General features: G+C 42.4%; 1 protein-coding gene and 1 long non-coding RNA gene across 14 annotated transcripts in view; one reads left to right on the forward strand and one right to left on the reverse strand.

The window, feature by feature from the left end:
* ESRRG (estrogen related receptor gamma) overlaps positions 1–20,096 on the reverse strand; it is a 657,282-nt gene that overhangs the window by 597,217 nt on the left and 39,969 nt on the right. For 3 of the 13 annotated variants that reach the window (XM_051820570.3, XM_070055323.2, XM_089312198.1), the window contains exon 1: positions 10,025–10,145. The exons of 4 other annotated variants lie outside the window; for them this stretch is intronic. The gene's annotated coding sequence lies outside the window, so the exon portion shown is untranslated. Of the gene's footprint in view, positions 1–5,733; positions 5,848–8,991; positions 9,143–9,271; positions 9,411–10,024; positions 10,146–20,096 lie in introns of those variants that run through there. 6 more of the 13 variants (XM_089312197.1, XM_089312199.1, XM_008268419.5 and 3 more) reach the window with 4 other exon arrangements.
* Positions 9,321–19,164, forward strand: LOC138844947 (uncharacterized). The gene is made up of 2 exons (XR_011381456.2): positions 9,321–9,459; positions 19,001–19,164. It is a non-coding gene; the product is annotated as an uncharacterized LOC138844947 (long non-coding RNA).

The raw sequence follows: 20,096 nt of genomic DNA on the forward strand, positions 1-20,096 counted from the left end.
ACCTGGCCCTCAAGCTGCCTGGACAGCTGGTAAACTATCCAAGGTCTCTGCTTGCCATGTTTGCCACACTATTGTTCAGGAGAAATGATGATTCCCTTACTTCTGAGAGCCCACACCAGATAATGAATGGAGTCCAAGTGTGGGTGCTGGAAGGATTTAACTTCCTATCCTGACTCTACCACTTTCCGTGTGCATGAGGTTGAGAGTGGCTTCAAATCGCTCTTCTGTTTCCTCACCTGTGAAATGGAGACCATATCCCTACCACACAAGACTCTCCGTGAAGACTTAAATATAACCTGCTATATAGGGCTTACCACAGTACCTGGCATGCTCATATTTACAAGCATTTGCTAAGCCTCTTCTCTGAGCCAGGCATAGCACCAGATACTGGGGACACAAAGACACTGAAGACACAATCCTCAAAAACAGCTGCCCAAGAGTGCATTCTTCCCTACCTCCCACCTCCCAGGGTTTGTGTGGTCTCCATCATAAAGCATAAAACCACTTTCAAGTGAACCAACTTATTCAGTCCTTGCAACAAATCTTATGAGCTAGATAAAGCTATGCCCAGTTTAGAAAGAGGAAAACTATATATTCACAACTACTAAATTGCAACCTGAATGTCAACCCAAGGTCTCTGTTTCTGTCAAGTACTCTAAACTTGCATTTATTTATTTTCAGAGAAAGAGAGTTCTCATCTGCTGGTTTACTCCCCAAGTACCACAATGGCCATGCTGAGGCCAGGAGCCAAAGACTCAACCTAAGCCTCCCACAAGGGTGACAGGTACCCAACTACTTGAGCCATCACCTGCTGCCCGGAGGGCATTATCAGGAAGCTGTAAGTGGGAGCTTGAACCCAGGCACTCCGCTATGAAATGCAGGTGTCCCAAAACAGCATCTTAACCATGGCACCAAATGCCCTTCCCACTGTCAAGTTCTCTTGTCCATGGAGAGTTCATATTTTGCACAATTTTATATTCCACTATTATCCTGTTTCATGTGTATGTATTGTGCTTCCTTAGCAATCGTAGAAATCCTTTAAAGAGAAGGACGATACGTTAAAATTTAAATTTAATGTTCTCTAGCAAACCAAGTCTTATAGTAAATATGATGCAAATTCAATACATTTCCCTAAAATAAAAAGAAACTCAAGCTGGGTCAATTTTACTACCTACAATCAACCTCAAAGAAAGCTAGAAATCTCCAACAAACCACGGTTTGAAAGTTATTTGTGGCCTTTCCATGCTCATACTATCTATGTCCTCAATTATTTTCAAATACTACCTACATGCTAAAGTTCTTAACTTTAAATCCCCTAAGACTGATTTCCTCACTTTTTTAGAACGTATTGCATACAACAAGGACATAATGAATATTTGTAAGATTGATTCAACGTTTACTTTTAAATTCAAACTTGATGCCAAGATACCTCTTTAACTTCTAGATTCACTCCAGGTTCTAGGTTTAACAGATCACAAAGTGTAGTTCATTCAGTAGAGCAGAGCATACATCAATCTCAGGTCGACGCTAAGCAGATATGTTTTAGATCTGCTATCGATCTCTCTATACCATACAACCAGCCCAAAATTCTTGAATAATGATTGACCCACTGCTTTGTTTTATGGTTTGAAATGCAGTCTATTTCTGATGGAGAAATTGGTTTGACATTTAACAGTAAATCATACATAAGACATCCTCAAAAGAGATCTGTATAGTATCTAGAATGTGGAATTCAGTTGATGAATTGCATTCATTAGTTTTGATGTTATACATTGGAAATCTCCTTTTAATGGATTTTATATCATTATTTGTAGGTATTTGCTCCAAACAATGATTTCTTCAGACTTCACAACATTTCAGGGAATTTAGATAAATATCAATGGCAATGTCATGGCAAAAAAAGGCAAATGACAGCCAATGTTTGAGGCAAAGAAAACAATTACTTAATACATTGCCTTTGCTTCCAGTGTCATCCACTTGTTTGTTTAGACAACTGGGGCCATCCCTAAGGAAAGTAAATATGCTCCCCAAGTACTGGCAGTGGGTGCTTCAGAATGATCGGGCTCCTGAACATCCACACTCAACAGTCCTGCTGCATACTATGCCTGTTTCCTCCAGAAATAAAGTAACATGATACCCAAGAGTTGCACTCAATGCTCCAACCATCTTGAGAAGCAGATGCTTTTATTTATTAATATTTTTACAAACGAAAAAAGTTCGCAGAATTAAATAACTTCTAAAAATCGTAGAGGCACTCAGCAGCCTAGCAGACATTTTGAAATGAGAACTCAAACTCTGATTGCAAAGCTTTTCACAAGACACACTGTAGCTTCCCTTCAGCAAAATTACACACATTAATTTCTCCACCGCTCAGTTAAGTGCAAACAGGACTACTCTCTCTCTTTCCCTCTCCATGTCTCTGCCTATCTCTGTCTCTCTGTCTCTTCTGTCTCTCTCACACACACACCACCCTCCAAATTTTCTTTCACATTTTTTTTTAATTTGAAAGCCGGAATATGAGAGAGAGAGAGAGAGAGAGAGAGAGAGAAATTGCTTGCTTATTCACTCCCTTAATGGTTGCAGCTGCCAGGGCCGGGTCAGGAGTCTCCTGTGTGGATAGCAGGGCCCCAAACACCTGGGCATCTTCTGCTGCTTTTCTGAGGGCATTAGCAGGGAGCTGGATCACAAGTGGGGTAGCTGGCACACAACCTGGCACCTATACAGGATACCTGTGTGGCAGGCCACAGCTCTACCCACTATGTCACAATGCCAGCCCCTCTTCTTTCACATGTTGGCCAGTGGCTTCCGAGAGTAATTTTTTCTATGTTTGCTTTTACTCTCACTTTTCAAGGAATTTCAGTGTCAAAAACCAAATTTGATCCCAGGTGATAAACTTAGAAGTCATACTAATGTTTCACTATTTCAAGGGAAAGAAAACCATACAGTTTACAACCAGTCTGAAAATTCCTAGAGTTAAAAATCCCTTTTAGATACTCTGCAAGAGTTTCCATCTATCGTTTAAACTTCTAGTTAATGTGCATTCTCTGAAACACCAACCCTCCTGAGTCTCACTAAATGATAAACTATCATTCCATTTTACTGACTTCGTGTTATTTTATCACTTGTATCATAATAGAACTATTCTTTACATTTTGTTCATCACTGATAATGTAATATTTCACTCCAATAAGTAGCAATAAGCTTTTATGGGCTAGCCTGGGAAAGTAATCAGCACTTAAGATTGTTTTCTATGAGGAAAAAAAGTATATTTTGAATACCTAATGATTGATCTACAAAGGGAAAATTTTAGTGTAAACCTGCCTCTCTAAATTTCCTGAAACCTTCATTCCGTAACAATGACCCTGAGCTTACCTACAGCTTGCCAACCTAATACCACTAGTCATGGCATAAGGCCATCTTTAATAAAATAGTTTATAAAATAGAGCTAAATAGGAGTATGATTAATTGGGTGATTCATTATTAATCAATCACTTCACTCCATCACAGGAGCAAAGGAAGCCGGAGACCACTGAGTCAAATCCTTTCATTCTAGGAATGAAGAAAGAACAGCCCCCTTTTGTTTTCTGATGGAGCAGGCAACCCCAGCATATTATAGACTCTGCACCCTCTTGACTGACCTTTAGCTGAAGACCATCTTACCCATTAGCTATAAAGAGTAAATTGCTAACTTTAAAGGTAATTGGTCCAAAGGATCATCAGACATTATGTCCCAATTCTGCAACCTTAGGAAAATAAATGTTCATACTAAATAGAGAATGAATTTCTAATAACAGAATTAAACTGTTCATCTAAACAGCCAACTTTGGATTTCCCTCCGTACATAATAACTTGGAAAAATATATAGCCTGTGTTTACTATAGCACTATAGCTACAGTCTCTAAGAAGAGCTATAACTCGCTAACAATTTTCCTGATTTATGTTTGAAAACATACAGGGCATGAAATGATTTCTGCAACCTTACATTTTTCCTCAAGAACGCTGGTGAGTGGAGGATATATTCCAAAAGCACATGGGATTGCTTGTTGCATCTCCATTTTTAAAAATTAATATGTGATAAGCAACTACATGTGTGTCACCCAAAAAAAACCATTAGATTTTTTTCCCTATTAATGGGGAAAAGTAGAAAAAAAAAGGAAGAAAAGGAGAGAGTAAAGGACAGAAGAACTCTCTAAGAGAATCTATTTTCATGTATTAGATACTATAAAAAATGATTGTTTTAAGTAAGAAAGTGCAATAAACATTCTTCCAAATGTTAATGATGTAGAATGGAAAATGTATGATTATTAAATATAACCCACTATACAAATACTAGTTATTCTTGTTGCTATTTAAACTATATGGAAATCTACTTCACAATCTATATATGTGCTAATAAAAATGGGTATTTGTGAATATAAATTATAGTGGCCATAAAATCAGCCTTATTAATCTAATATATTTTAGATCAAGGCCACATTTAAATGGGCCACTCTGGTAACATCAATATCTGGAGACACGCTATCCTCCCATATGGGTATCGATTTGAGCAGGAATACAAAAAGTTTTACTGTGCTTCATATAACATTGAATTTGAAATCCTACATTTGAATCTCCAAAACAGTAAAAAAAATCATCAGTTATACATATTTGGCAAGTTAAAAAATAATTCATTTTTACAAGGGAAATAAAATAAGCTAATCCATTAATAGTTAGCATCCTTTGTCAAGTCCTGTGCAGGTTATGTGTTTGAGCCGATACGCCAATTGAAACTGCCATAGGTTTAATAAAGAAAGCATCTTTGGATCTCCAGGGTCATATATTTTATCACAGAGATTCTACCCATTCAGTTCCTTTTTTGTGGTAACAATGATCATGACCTTGTTTCAATGAACAAAGTATCCTTCATCACAAAATCATAAACAGAGGCCTGATTTAAAATTAGAAATGATTCTTCCTTACCACTCCAGATATTATTGAACATAATGTTAAAAATACACTGTTAACTATCCACATGGGACGGCCACATCTGAGGGAGTACAGTAGGCAGGAGGTAAGCCGAGGCGGCAGTGGTCTTGCACATTGCAAACCATTAGCGCTGAGTCAATGAACAGTATCTCAGGTCCTAGAGAATGCAAAGTCCCTACCCAAGTGACAAAGACACACAGAGCTGTAATATTATCACAAGAACATTTTTTTCTCAGTAATATATTATCAGAGATTTTTCTTAAAAAAAAAATTGAAAGGATTTTCCCATTCCTGGAACCTGAGGGTCTAGAACCACAAAGCCATGTCTGGATCCCAGATCTACTTATTTGTATTACTTTCTGCAATCATTTCCTAAGAGAAGACTCTAAAAGGCCATGACTCTTTTTCTGTCTGCATCACCACTAATTCCAATACAAAGTACTAGGATAAATTTGAGTAAAAATAGACTATGTCCTGTTCCAGAGAAAGAACCTTAAACTTCACTGCACCTCCCCTGCTCGCTAGCATAAGAGCGTGCGAGCACACAGCTCTTACTCACAATTTCTGGCTCAGATTCTCAAGGCCTGCTTTTGCAGATGGTGACACGAGCCTAAACTTGCAAAGCCCTGTCATTTCAGGGCTTTAACAATCAGACAACAAAGTGAGAAGAGAAAACTTTGTTCGCTCAACACACCCCAGCACTTTATCTTGCCTTGACAAGGATATTTAAGTGAATTCAAAAAATTACAATATTACAAACTTGCTCACCGGTGCTTCAAAAATAACAGATTCTATTGTTGATGGAGTGATTTTCAGTTGGTTTTCTTGGACCAGCAGCTCAACTGAAAGATTCACCAACTGCTCCTTGAAGAAAACCAAGATCTGCATTTAAATGGAGACAGAGTATTTCCAAACACACACTACCTGGAAGGCCTCTTACAGAAAACAACTCAAACTGTAGCAGGTGTATTTTCATGCTGTAGCTGTCCCCATTTCATAGGGCTCTGGCTACCGCCCTAACAGTCTTTCTCCTGTGAGCGTTCATTATATTTGTCCTGAGAGGTCAAAATTAAACCTTGCTCCATCGCAAAGTCCTCCTACTAACAACAAGCAATTACTACTGGACATATCATTTCTGATGTGTGCAGAAAAAGACTACAGAATACAGCTCAGCCAGAAACGTTAAATAATTGAAAAGTATAATGACTTAATAGAGTAGTAAGCTTAGTTTACAATGCAGCCAATTTAAAGCCATAAAAATACCGTGTAAAAATTTTATCTTGTGGTTGACCATTACATATCCTATCTATTATTCAAAAGTATCTCAACAGTGTTTTTCTTCATTAATGTGGCTTTTGGCATTTCCCTCAAAATCTTTGTAGACCCACAGTTTCCCAACAATTTTGAAACAAAATGCAAAACTTCTGTATTATATCATACACTGCCTTCCCTAGCATGATAAGATCTTCAATGTCTGATTGAAGCCAGTTTCATAGGTCAGTCTGCGAGACACACCTGAACCTCCTTGCATAGACTTGGTTTTGCATTTAACACAACCAAGCAGACAAGACATAAAAAAATAAAAAGGCTAGAGCTACTTGTATTGACACATCTGTAAACAAAGAAGAACCTCATAAATAACCCCCTTTCCTGTGACATACTAATCCAGGGATTTGTTTGTATCAGAAAATGTCATGGAGCATCAAAAGTTTCGCCTTGAATGTTCGGCTAAGGTGCACAGCGTGTCTGCAGAGAACTGCAACTGAAATGTCCCGGTTAGCAAGGCTGCTGAGAACAGCAGCAGCACTTTGGGCTACCTCCTCTTGCTGCACTGCCAGTCTCACACTGATTCAAATTCTGAACTCAAAATGAAAGATGAAATATCTTGAAGATTACTTAGTATTGAAATACTGTTGCAGTAATAAGTGGTGCTCAGTTGGAGTTGGGAACATGGTACTCTCTTGGTAACCTTTTAATTTCTGGAAAAATTGCACAGAATAAATTGAGCAGCACACAAGGAAACCTAATCGATTGATCTGTTCTATTTTGTTCAAGAGCCACCCATCAGAACCTCCCTTTGCCCCCCACCCCCACCCCGCCCCAGGCAATTCCCATTCAAGAAGCCCTGCTGGACAGGATCTGGTACAGACCACTGCAAGAAGGCAACAGTGCAACTTGGGTTTAGTAAAGCAAAGCCAGGCTCCTTCATTTGCATTCATCACCCAGTCAATGGACAGTTTTCCGTGCTATCTGATACTGCTCTCAATACACACTTTTAATTCTATGTAATTTGAATCTGAAGAGTGATGAGAACTGCTTTAGTAAAAATAACAAAGCCATGCATAACAGAAAAGTCTGTTTAAAAAATCCTGGGGCCTGCTTCCTCCTGTACCTCATTCTTTCCGCAGCTGGAGGAAAAGACACCTCCTCCACTTGTCACTTGTCTCCACCAGTATTTCCCAGAGCTCTCTCTGTCAGCCATCCCTCAGCCCAGATCTGAGAACTGTTCAAATTTCCCTCTCTTTCCCACAGTGACAGAACTGGTTCTCAGGTTGGTTCACTCGTTTTTGACAACGTCAAATCTACTGGACAGGGCTGGAAGAGAGAGGTCCCTGAGACCACTGCCAAGGCCATTCCCTCGCCTTCTCTGAGATATTTCCGCCTCTTTGCTCTTGCCTGCTGCTTCTGAATTTGGGCATTTTCCAAACACACTCCCCTATTTGGTCTTTGGGCAGCGTGAGAAACAAACAGAGTTTCTCTTCAGTCACTCAGCAGTTCTGAAACACACTTCACAACATCCGCCGGCCTCTTGATCTTGACTTAAAGTATTAACAGGAGTGTTTCTGAAAGTGGTGGGAGGTCATACGTGTGCCTAACAGCTTCTCTTAACCCACATGCTGAGAATTTCTGTCTTTCTTCTTCAGCTTTTTTTTTTCCTTTTGGAGAGAGAGAGAGAGAGAGAGAGGGAGAGGGAGAGGGAGGAGGGAGAGAGAGCGAGCGAGCTATTTTCAACATAACCCTCTGGTTTATGTTAGCAGAGATCATCTGCTTCCTGCGTGTGTCTGTGTGTGCCTGCACGGCCACCAGTTCTGGTACTACAACACAAACACAGCCAGCGTGCATAAGCAGACCCATGTGGCAACTCACAACACAGCATACCCGAAAACAAGCACAATAAATACACGGATCCATAATCATTCCACAGCACTGAGGCATGCGGGGGTTTCTCCAGGCCCTTCCGGACTCTTCCAGAATTGCTCATTAAGATTCTGCAAGGCCAGGGGAGGGGGTGCAGCTAGGAAAAGGTTGCCAGAAGGAAGACGAGGGGAGGAGGGGAGCTGTGCCCTCTGTCCTCCTCCCTCTCTGGAAATCTCCCATCCCCAAATATGGGGGTGGGGGACCCCATCCTTCAGCCCCCTCTGACAGACTTGAGGACGACAAGGGGGCGCATGGTTTGGAATGCTTCAACGGCGGCCCGGTGACCTCCGTGCAACTTCGGCGAGTCCCTGAGGAAGGTGAAAGGGTTGGGGAGACCGGAGGGCGAGAGGCGTAGAGGACAGGACGGAGACACCTAGGACGGCCGCAGCAGCAATCCCCAGAAGGATTTTCCAGCCCCTGCCAGCAGTCCTCGACTCCCGGGCACCACCCTCCCCAGCGCCCCCTGCCCCAGTCCCCCTCGCCCCTCAGCCCTCCCAGGGCCGGTGCCCTAACTCTGCCCTCACTCTTTGCGACTTTCCCAACACTGAAGTCTCCCTCCGGGAGGGGGAGGGGAGGGGTGTTTCAGGAACAAATCTAATTGCTATTAGGATTTATCTGTGTCTAGTCTGCAAGAGGAGAGCGCTACTTAGGGTTGTGTTATGGAGGGAGGGGCTGCTTTTTTTTTCTTCTTTTCTTTTCAAGAGACTCTAAGCAAGTGCAGGGGGAAGGGGGCAGCAATAGACATTTCAACCAGGACTGCAAATAAAGAATGCCCCAGATGCAAATGTCTGTCTCCAGATGTTGATGATAAGGATTTGGAGCAGTTACCTTGGCAGGGTCAGAACTGCAGCAGGTTAATCAGGTGAGTCGTCGGGGATTTTAAAGAAGCCGAAGCCGGTTTCTTTGGCTATGAAAGTCTACAAAACCCCCATGCAGGAACATTGCACATCTTACACACGCCTCCTTTAACTGGGCTCCCGCGACCTCAGCAGGTGAGGGGGTGCTGGCCGGCGCGCCGGCGGCAAGGGCACGGCCCCCCGCTCGGCCCCGGCGGGCACGGGGCCGGCCTGGCCCCCGGGGTCCGCGTCCCGAGCGGCTGTGCACTCACCGAGCCGGGCTGCGAGGGGCACGCGGGCGCCCGCCGCTAGCCGGAGTGCCGCGGCGCCTCCCTTTTCTCTTGGTAGCGTCGGTCCGCACTCCCTGTGACCCAGGACGTCATGATGCCTGTCTGTTTTCTCAGTGATAACTTGGCAGAAGAAGAGAGAGGCTGCCAGGTTCTCCTCGGGTGGTTACGTGGTATGTGCACGTTTCTGTTTGCATGCGTTTCTCTTTTTAAAAAATAAATCTCTTAATTTTTTGTTTTAAATTCCCGGCACTGTCATGATTTGATTGCATTACTGCGTTTGCATAATTGACGCCTCTGGGTGTGTATAGATGTGTGTGTGTGTGTGTGTGTGTGTGTGTGTGTGTGTGTGTCAGAGAGAGAGAGAGAGAGAGAGAGAGAGAGAGAGAGAGAGAGAGAGAGAGAGAGAAAGAGAGAAAGAGAGAGAGAGAGAGGAAGGATTTTTCCCCCTTTAAATCCTGCTGCTCCTGCCGCCGCCGCAGCCGCTGCAAACAGAAAGCAAGCATGCGTTCATCTTTTGTCTTTCATTTTACCTTCAGGGTGACATTCAGTGCCAACTGCTCCCTTTTGGCCGTCGCCAATCCCCGCCTGGGCAAAATAAATTTGAAAAACGTAGGGGGAGGGGAAGGAAGAGCCCCCTCGGCCCAAATGCTGGGGTTTCCATTCTTTCCACTGCGGGATCCCATACTTACCCGACCCACCTCCCAACCCTCAAAAACCCCTTTCCCTGCTACCCACCGGGCCCAGGCAGAGAATCGGCACCGAGACAGCGAGGAGCATCCACCCAGGGCCAGACACTCATGTTCGCGGCTGGCACTTGCTGACTCGCATCTCCGTTGCATTCCCTGTGTGTAGGCCTCTCACAACTGGAGCTATTTTCGTCTCCCAGAGATGTTCTTTAAAGCCTTTTAAAAATGGGGAGGGGGCAGGGAAGAAAGAGACCGAAAAGTCCAGATCCCCATTTGAGGGGCTTTTATGGACACATCATACAATTAGGGGGAGCTCCTGGCACCTGACCCACCAGGGGAGCTTGCAAGGGCAGAAAGGATAACAAGTTTTTATTTGACTTGTTCTACAACAGCAAGAAAACTTTTTCTAAATACAAAGACGCTTCTGCCGACTATTCACTGGATTTGTCATTTTTTAAAATTACGTTACCCAGAATCAGTAGGAAAGGTCTTAAAATTAACCCTTAATATTTATTTCTGCAAACATGAGAATGGACTTAAGATGGTAGGGCTGCATGGCAGCCAAAGCAGATTGCCTCCTTTCTACAATACTTATGATGTGCGTTATTTGTACAGTGTCCGATCTATCTTACATGGCTTTTCTTAATTACAGCTTTGTACCAGTCACTCACAATGTGACTATTCCTGATGATAAGTATCAAGCCCCAGGTCTGGCAAGGACTTTGCTATTCTTTACTAGGAATCACCCATTTAGAGGAGAATGGGCAGAGAAGTGCTTCTTTGCCTCAGCTTGTGGTTGACCTTGGTCACCATCAAGTACTGGTGAAGTCACTGTTCCCACTGACTCCAGCTTCCTCAACATGACAGCAGAAGCCCAGGTAGCAACAAATAAAGCACAGAGGAAAAGCAAGGAGTCTGAAAAGCAAAGCCAATCCAGAGAAAAACTTTTGAACTCATCCAAGATCATCTGCAGCTGCTGTAGGTTTAAAAATAGTTTCCCTACTTGAGAGGTTGGCTAAGTTTAATGAAAATAGCAAGAAACCTGTTAGGTCTTTTCCCCTCAGAGTCACAGTCCAAGGATCACTAGCAAATTCCACAGGGAAGACACTGCAATTATGCAAAGACTCAACCGATCAGAATTGGAGAAGAGCCTGGCTGAAGCAGTCTAAGAGGGTTGAGGGCTATTGACCAGTGGCCATATCCCAAGACTTGGACGGTGCCTCTCCACCCTTGACAGCTGGACAGAGCTGCTCTGGCTCTGCTGAGCCATCTCCTTGGAAGGCCAAAAGGATGAACTGGTGCACTTCTTGTCAGGTGCTTAGAGGTTACCAGAATCCAAGATAATTCCAAAGAGGGCAAGGGCCAATTTAGACTTCAATAAGGATCCTCTGTAGCTGTTATTGGTCACTTTCCAATAAGTATCCAAGTGGTATTTGGTAATATTCAATCCTTTACTTATTAATCTTGGAACTGGACCCCTCAGGACCCACTGCAGTGGGAATGAACCATACAAACTTGAGTTTCATCTCCTGAAATCCATTTTTTTTTTTTCCAGAAAAATGACCTCCGGGCTGTTTGTCACCAATCTGTATACCAGTACAGGTGGCCAAGTAGTTTCCTTTCCTGGGGTGAAATGTTTGACCAACCTGGGAAGAGTTCTCAAGTGCCTTGGGGCCTGAATAGATGCTTTCTAAGCCCAAATCCAGCTCTGCCTGATAACAGTTTTCTGTTTATTCAAGTTCTAACTTCTCTAACTACTTTATTTTTTGGCTTGACCCGACATATAATAGTTAATATTGTTGCAGCATGTTCAATTTAGGTTCCTGACGAAACCAGATGGCACAGAGGTGCTTACTAAGGTAGATGGAATGCATAGAAAACACCAGTCTAAACTGTACTGGAACTAAGACCTTGTAAATCTCAACAACATGAAGGCAGGGGAACTACTACTGTTGTCCCCATTTTAGCCATGGAAACTGAGGCATGGAGAAATTGAGTCACCTGCCCAAAGATGTACACCTGGGATTCAAATTCAGGTGTGTTGAGCGCACACTATTAAGCTCCCAGCTTACCTAGTAACTGATTCAACCTTATTCTAACTCTTGGCATTACCAGCCCGCCCACTGTTCACCTCACACAGTTAGCTCTTACTCCTGTGTCATCGCTCAAGCATTCAAAGCCATCCTCTGGCCTCTTCAGATTCTATTTGCAATTTAATTTCTATCCATTGGACAAGAAACTTCAAATCTAACATTATCCATGAGGCTATTATTTATTGTTATTTATTATCTTTGAGTGTATTGATCATTCTACCTCACTGTTCCACAGCATTCATTACTACGGAAGACATCACTGTTGGCCAGGTATTCCTGGAGTTGTTGGTATTGTTTTTAAACCCTGCTTCATCTCCTAATTCCTTTCCAACCTCCAAAATGGAAATTACAGTATTTAAGTATCAGCGTTATTGGGAGGTTTAAATGAGATGATGCATGTGATGGCATACTGCCTCATCAAAGTGGGCAGCTGATAAAAGCAAATTCTTTTGCCTTCCTCCTTCTGTTTACTTTCCCAGAAGAAAAGAGAATCAAGCTCATTGATTTATAATTCCTTTTTGACAAAACTATGCATTTTTCCTGTCTCTTTCATTTTGCCTAACATAGTGCCAAGCACAACACTGGCTCTCATTAAATAGCTTCTGATGCATTAATTGCCATGAAACTGCCCTTTGGAGAGCTAAAAATGCCACTCTTCAATTAGGCAAAATTTGGAAGTTTTGTACGACAAAGTTCTGTCCTTTGGAGAAAGTGTATTCAAACAGTCTCTACAAAACAACCAAGTCAGATCAGTGGTGAAATTATTTAACTGGAGAATCATATGATGAGTTTAAATCAAATGTATGGGATGGGGGTAGTGAGCAAATCTATTAACAAGTATTGAAAAAGCTATTCTAAACATATCCATTATGACTTTTAAACTATTTTAAATCTTTCTTGGCTAGATTTGGAATTTTATAAGCATTGGGAAATTAATTTTTCATTTAAATAAGAGAGGAAAATAAGTGGAGACCCATGCTTTGGAGATGTGTGATCTTGGGTCTGCTGCTGGTCAGATGTGTGTTACTGCTGGCAATTATTTAACCATTCTGAGCCTCAGTCCCCTCCTTGCACAGAAGGGGGTTGAACCAGTCTCCAAGATCCTTCCAACTGTGAGCTTCAATAAGTCTGAAACAAGATGTAAGAGAGAAAGAGAGCAAGAAGGAATAGCAGCACTCAGATTGGAGTGAGACTGGGTTTGTTTTGTTTTGCAGGATTCTAAAAAGATGGTGGAGACCCCAGTAAAGCTAGTGAAGTTCATATTTCTAGTGGAAAAAAAAAAAAAGAAGTCCATACAAAAAAAATGTTTAAATCTACGTTTTCTAAAATTGTGCTTTATAGATTTTTAAGTTATTTATTTGAGAGAGAGAGGGGGGCAGGCAGAGAGCTCCCATGGGCTGGGTTCACTAACCAAATGCTCACACAGGCTGGGGCTGGGCAGGGCTAAAGCAGGAAGCTGGGAACTTAATCCAGGTCTCCCATGTGGAGGACAGGAACCCAGTCTACCGGAACCATCAGCACTGCCTCCCAGGGCCTCCACTGGCAGGAAGCTGTACCCAGGCACTCCAGTGTGGGATGCATGAATCTTAATCTCTAGGACAAATGCCTGCCCCCAAAGTGTCCTTTTTATATGAGAAAAGATTACTAATAACCATGTGGATAAGTAGTTTGCCCCATCAGCCAAAATGTTATTGTTATTCAAAGTAGCCTACAACTTACTTTCTAATACTCAAACTTTTGGGTAGACCTAATTTGATATGAATAAATCTACCCTGTTTTGCCTAATATCTTCAACTCAGAGGTAACTTGGAATTAAATCATGAAGCAAGTCTACAAATGAAGAGACTTAGGGGCTAGAACCAGATGGGACCTTTTATTTATTCCCTGATTGTAACTTTCAGTAAGTCAGAATCTCTGTGTTCCTTTCCTTATTGATCCGTATGGATGGAAGAATGATAATTCACTTTCTTTTTTGTCAGGATAAAATGAAGTAGCAGAAATGAAAGTATGCTACCCAAACAACAAAATATCATAGCAGATGTGCCTCATTTTATATTTGAACTGTGTTTTCTGAAGTTAGGAAGGCATGCCGGAGACAAGAATTCAGGTTTCCTGGCTGAGAATCCAAGTTGATTTCTGCTCCACCGTGCTAGCTGCAGGATCTTACAAAATCCCAGAGCTGGTTACAGGAAGAATCAGGAAGGCTGTGCAGATCAATACCCGTGCACAGTCTGTTCTCAAAGACGTGGTACCAGCTCTGGGAAAGCAGGCAGCCAATCACATCTCAAATAGGACCTGATTCAGTAGAACAGTTATTTAAAAACAGAAATGCAAACCAGGCCCCTCTGACATGAAAATATAAAAACATATTGCAGACTTCAGGATAGCTCTAGGTCCCAGGGAAGATTTAAGAAGTTCTTGAAGTAGAAGTTGAGTGTGTTTCTCAAGAGAAGACTTGTAAGTTTCACCACATTTTGGAAATGTCCCTGACTCCAGACGGGTTAAGAACCACTGATTATGAAGGGTTTATTTTAAAACTGAACATAAAGACAGTAATACATTCATTTAGGCCAAATGCCACGCTGGCTACAACATGGATAGTGTGTAATCATCACCAGTATTCGGAGTGATGGTCTTGAGACACAATAAAAGCCTCAATCAAAGAAATTTATATTCAAGGTATTTTACTTGACTGACAAGGGAAAAATGAATGTACCAGCCTTTTAGAAAGATTTGAATATTAAATGAATGGAGGTTTCTGCTTTTGTTGAAGCTGGCCAGGCCATTCTCCATGTGCTAAGCAAGGAGGATTAGTGGAGGAAGTACTCATTGTTCAGGCAGTAGAGTGAGCTGTCCACTGCAGCTGTTGGTAGGCAAAGAGTGGGGGATGGTAGCCATGGCACAGGGAGAAGGAACTGGACAGACACTTGGCAGAGAACTTAACATCTTGCCTGGACAACTGAATTAATGGCAGGATAGTACAGAAGCACAAGCTAATAAAGGTTACGTTAAGAAACTAATGAATTAGTTTGCGACATTGGGTTTAAAGGGCCTATGGAACAGCTACTTTCCACAGCCCTTGGGAAAGATTTAGAAGAAAACTGTGGCTGGAGAAATTTATTTGGAAATCATCAGTGAACTGGTGATGAGTTTAACGACTAATAAAGGTGAGAAAAATTATGAATGTAAATGATTTGGAGAGTCTGAACATTGCATTTATTTGAATGAGATCAAATTTGTAAAGTATGAAATTATATAACACCCAAAGCAAACAGTGTTGGTGATTTTAAATATTTATAGACACCTGTATTGGTACCATAAATTTCTGAAAAGAACTATACATCTCAGGATTTTATTTTACACCTGGGATTTTTCTGGAGTTCTTTCATTTCAAGACTCAATTTTCCATTTAAGAGAGCATGTTCACTGCCTGGGTTCACAAGGGAGAAAGAATTTTCCTTGGCAACCAGGTTCAACTGGAAAAAATAATCAAGATGTCACCTGATGCCACAAGCTACTGACTATGTTTTCAGCTACGTGGACCTGCCAGTTGCTGAGCCAGCAGAGGAAACTCAGTGTCATGGAAAGAACACTAAACTTAGAGTCAGAACACTTGAGCGTGAGTCTCTTTCTGCTCTTACTTTCTTTGCGACCCTGGACAAGTCATTCAACTTCTCAGGGCCTGAATTTCCTCTCTAATAACTGCCTCACTTCTCCTCCTCAGGAAGCATCCTTAGAGCACTGGTGTTTAGGTTATCACTTAAAGGGGTGGCCTGAGTGAACCCAGTCACACACTTCGAAAGTGACCTCCTGGGCAGACATTTGGCACAGCTGTTAAGACTGCTTGTGAAGCCCTCGTCCCACATCAGAGTGCCTGGGCTCCAGTCCTGGCTCTGCTCCAGAATCTGGCTTCCTTCTAATGTGCATTCTGGGAGGCAGCAGCGATGGCTCGGGTCTTTGGTCCCTGCTATCCACGTGGGTGACCTAGATGGAGTCCGGGCTCCTGACTTCAGCTTGGATGAGCCTCTGAGAACACAGATATTTGGAGAGTCAACCGGCAGATGAAATCTCTCTCTCTCTGATTTTCAAATAAATAAATAAGTCAGTCATTTATTCCACAAACTCCTCCAGGATGAGGCCTCTCACTTTCCTCCCCCAAGACCCCCACAATGTGGTCCACATCTCCCTTCTACTGCCATCAACACACCTCTAGGATATACTTACACTTGGCTTATGGTTACTGTCTTTGCTGCCTTTATTTATGTATTTGTTTAGTTATTTGAGATTAATTTGTTTATTTGAAAGGCAGAGTGACAGGGAGACACAGTGAGAGACAGAGAGCTCTTCCATTTGCTGGTTCACTCCCCAAAGGGCTGCAATACCAGGCCCGGGCCAGCCTGAAGCCCAGAACCAAGAACTCCATCCTGGTCTCTCGCATGCATGGCAGGAGCCCAAAAAAAAATTTTTTTTTTTTTCTGCCTTCTCAGGCACATTAGCAGGAAGCTGCATTGGAAACAGAGTAGCTGGGACTTGAACTTGTACTTCGATGTGGGATGCTACCATGGCAAGGAACAGCATAACCTGCTACACCACAACGCCAGCTCCCCTTGCTCACATAGTGTAACAGACGTTTTGGTTATCTTTTTACTCCCAGTGCCTAGTCCACAGGGTGTGCTCCAGTACACAAGGCGTGCTCCACAAACGCTAAAGGAACAAGCGACTATCAGGAGAGAGTACTTGCCTGCATCTGGTCCTAGCCTATGAAAACACTTTAGATACTCTGGAAAGTGGGAAAGCCCAGGCTACAAGCTCCATGACACAGATGCTCTGCTCACAAGGGGCCACTGTATTGTAAATTCCTCCACTTACCAAGCACTGTGTGAACTTCTGTGTACCTTTCTTATAAGGGGATGAAGTCTGTCACTTACTAATCAGACTCAAGCTTCAAATGCAAATACTGTCACTCCCTCTGAGAAATGTTCACACTGACTGCATTTGATGTTGACATATAAATGCTCAATCCCAGGTCTTGCCAGAACATGATGGAAAGTAAAATGAGGAAGCGGACAGAGGTCTATTCGCACCGCGGGGAGGGTCCAGTGTGGATCTCAGCATGGTGGGAGGACCCACAAGGCACACCCAATGTCCTGTCTTCAAATTCCTAGAGATTTTCTCAAGCTCTCTATGGTCATGTATTTCATCTTCAAATGTAAATTATAATACTGAAGCATCAATGTTATTGGGAAGTTTAAATGAGATGATACAAGTGATGGCATAATGTCTGGTCAAAGCAGGCAGCTGATAAAAGCGAACCCTCCTCTCTTCCTCCATTTCCTCCTGGTGTGTTTATCTTCACAAAAGAAGAAAATCAAGTTCATTGATTTCTAACCATGATAAACTTGGAAGCTTTTCTCTTGGCCAGGCTGCTGTAAGAGAGGTCCACAGCAGTCAGCTTATGTCAGTGGTTCCCAAACTTTGGCACACTTTGGAATCACTTGGGAAGCCTTTAAAATCTTGATCCTCAAGCCACTCCCCCATAGCAATTAAGAATGTCCAAGGGTAGGAACTAGTAAACAGTATTTTTTTAAATTCCCAAGTGATTCCAGTGTGCAAAGTCTAAAGCACAGAAATGGGCATGAGGCCAATTAATTTAGCTGACTGTAGCCTGATGCTAATGAGGCCCAAGTTTTGGATTCTGGTCTAGAACAAGACAGTTCTTTATTCTTTCAAATTGCTTATTCTTTCTCCTATTCCTTCTTCTGCAAATTCTTTACACATAAACCCTAGACAGGTTAGTAATGGTGTACTGACTCATGATGAGTATCAGAAAAGCAAATAAAAAAACATATAAAACACCTATATTTGTAGTGCTTTGCAATTCAGAAAATGCTTTCACACCATATTTTATTTAATTTTCATAACCACCCTGCAGACTTGGCATTATTATGCCCAATTTATAGATGATAAAGCCAAAAATAAAGTTTAATCTACTCAGAGCCAAAGTGGCAAATTCAAGTCACACTCTGAGGTTCAGGATTCAAGAATGGATGCTTTTTCCTGGGCCAACATGCCTTGCAAGTCCTACTGCTTACTGGTCAGTGTGACAGTATCTACATCTGTAGGTTGGTATGGAGCTGGTACATCATGGAAGAGATAAGGAAAGAGGGAAGAAAATATTGTCAAATAGGTTTCTTTCCAGCAGGCAGGTTTTTTGCAAACTATGAAATATTCTAATAAACGTTGTACATTTTGAAAAAAGTATTACCTGCAAAGTGACTGAACAGTTAAACTCTAGTTCTACGTTTCTCAGGACTTGTTTCATGGTAAGCCACTTGATAAATGCTGCCATGGATTCCTCTGTGCCTTCAAGACTTTGCCCAAGTGTCACTCTCTTAAGAAGACTCCCCTCGTTACCCTATTTAAAATGGAAATGCTACCTTGTCCCCAGTCCATTCCTCTTGTTTTCTGCTTTATTTATACCCATAGCCCATAGCACTAATACATTTCATCATTTACTTACTGATTTTGTTTACCATCTGCCTTGCTAGCTACATCTGCAAGCTCTGTGGGAGTTGGGCATTTTGTAGCTATTTTATTTTTTCACTGGCACCTAGAAAAGCACCTGGCACACAGTAGGTGTTCAAAAGACATGTGGGTAAGGAATGAATGACTGGCCACAGAGAAATGTGCCATGGAAGAAATTCAGGTAAAAGGTGGGGAAACACTGCTTCATTGTGAGGTTTAAGAACATCTTTTCCAATTTGAGTTCTCCTTCACAAGGATCCCATGAAGTGGATGTGATCCCTACCTTATGGAAAAATAAAGTGAGAATTAAAGTAATTAGATCTGTAAGCAGAGCAAAAAATTGGCTAAGCGAAAAGATTGTTCAATTGAAATTCATTCTTTTTTAATTTTCTGCATAATTATTGCAGGGTGAAGCACAGAGGGACGATGCTTCCAGCAGATCTGTGAACCCTAATACACACGTAGACAGCCGCGAAGTATACCAAGGCCTGTATTGTCAGCCCAGCAAATGATTTTCTATCCACCAAAACCAGACCCGACTGACAATCAAATAAATCAGATCCCTGATGTAGCCACTGGATTTGGGTTCTCCATAGCACAAATCGTACTCTGGAAAGGTTCCATGTAATTCAAATGGAAGGCAGCTTGAAACACAGGTGTCAATTAGGTCCTCCCCACTCTTTTACTGAGGGCTCCACTGTACAATAACAATGCTTTGCGTCCATGTAGAGCTTTTCTCTGCGAAGGTCAAAATGCTGTGCACAGTTCCAATCAGAGCAGGGATGACGACGGTCCCTAGAGCCCAGAAAATGACCCAGCTGACTGTTTCCTCTCCAAACACAGAGAGAACCATGAAGTGGAGACCACGTGGTAATGAGGGAGGTGAATGCTCGGCTTCTCTACGTTTTCCTTTTTATCCAGAAAAACCACAATGATGAAGTGAGCTCTTTTAGTAATGAAAGTGGTATTTATTAAGCGCACTGGAAAGTACAAATCCAATGAGCATTTCCCTTCAAAATAGTCGCTGAGGGAGGCTCCATAATTACCTCAGTGATCCTGTGATTGCTCTAAACATTTTGGGAATTCTTTCAGAATCACCTTCATAGCTGCTTTAGGACTCATATGGGAAACCAATATCATTTCTTTGTGGCTGCACATCATATCACAAACATACTGCACGGCAATCTGTAGACACCTTGGGTGGTAAGTGGTGGGTCACAAACTAGCTGTCCATCAACACCTCCTGGGCACTCACTGAAGATGCAGCCTGCCAGGCTAATGCTCACACCGTGTGGCATGTCAGCACTGGAAACAGGGAGTCTGTTTTTGAACAATCACCCCAGGTGGTTCTGGTGCTAGGACAGCAGTTGGACCTGAACCCTACCCTGACCCAGTTAGCCTTCCTCTACATTATGGCCACAAATCCTGAAACTCTGACATCCAAGCACTCACCTAACGTCTAGAGGAACCTGTTGGTAATAAGAGTACAGTAAGAGAGTATGG

Source organism: Oryctolagus cuniculus, chromosome 13, assembly GCF_051225735.1.
Source record: "Oryctolagus cuniculus isolate XC-2025 breed Fujian yellow rabbit chromosome 13, ASM5122573v1, whole genome shotgun sequence".
NCBI lineage: Eukaryota > Metazoa > Chordata > Mammalia > Lagomorpha > Leporidae > Oryctolagus > Oryctolagus cuniculus.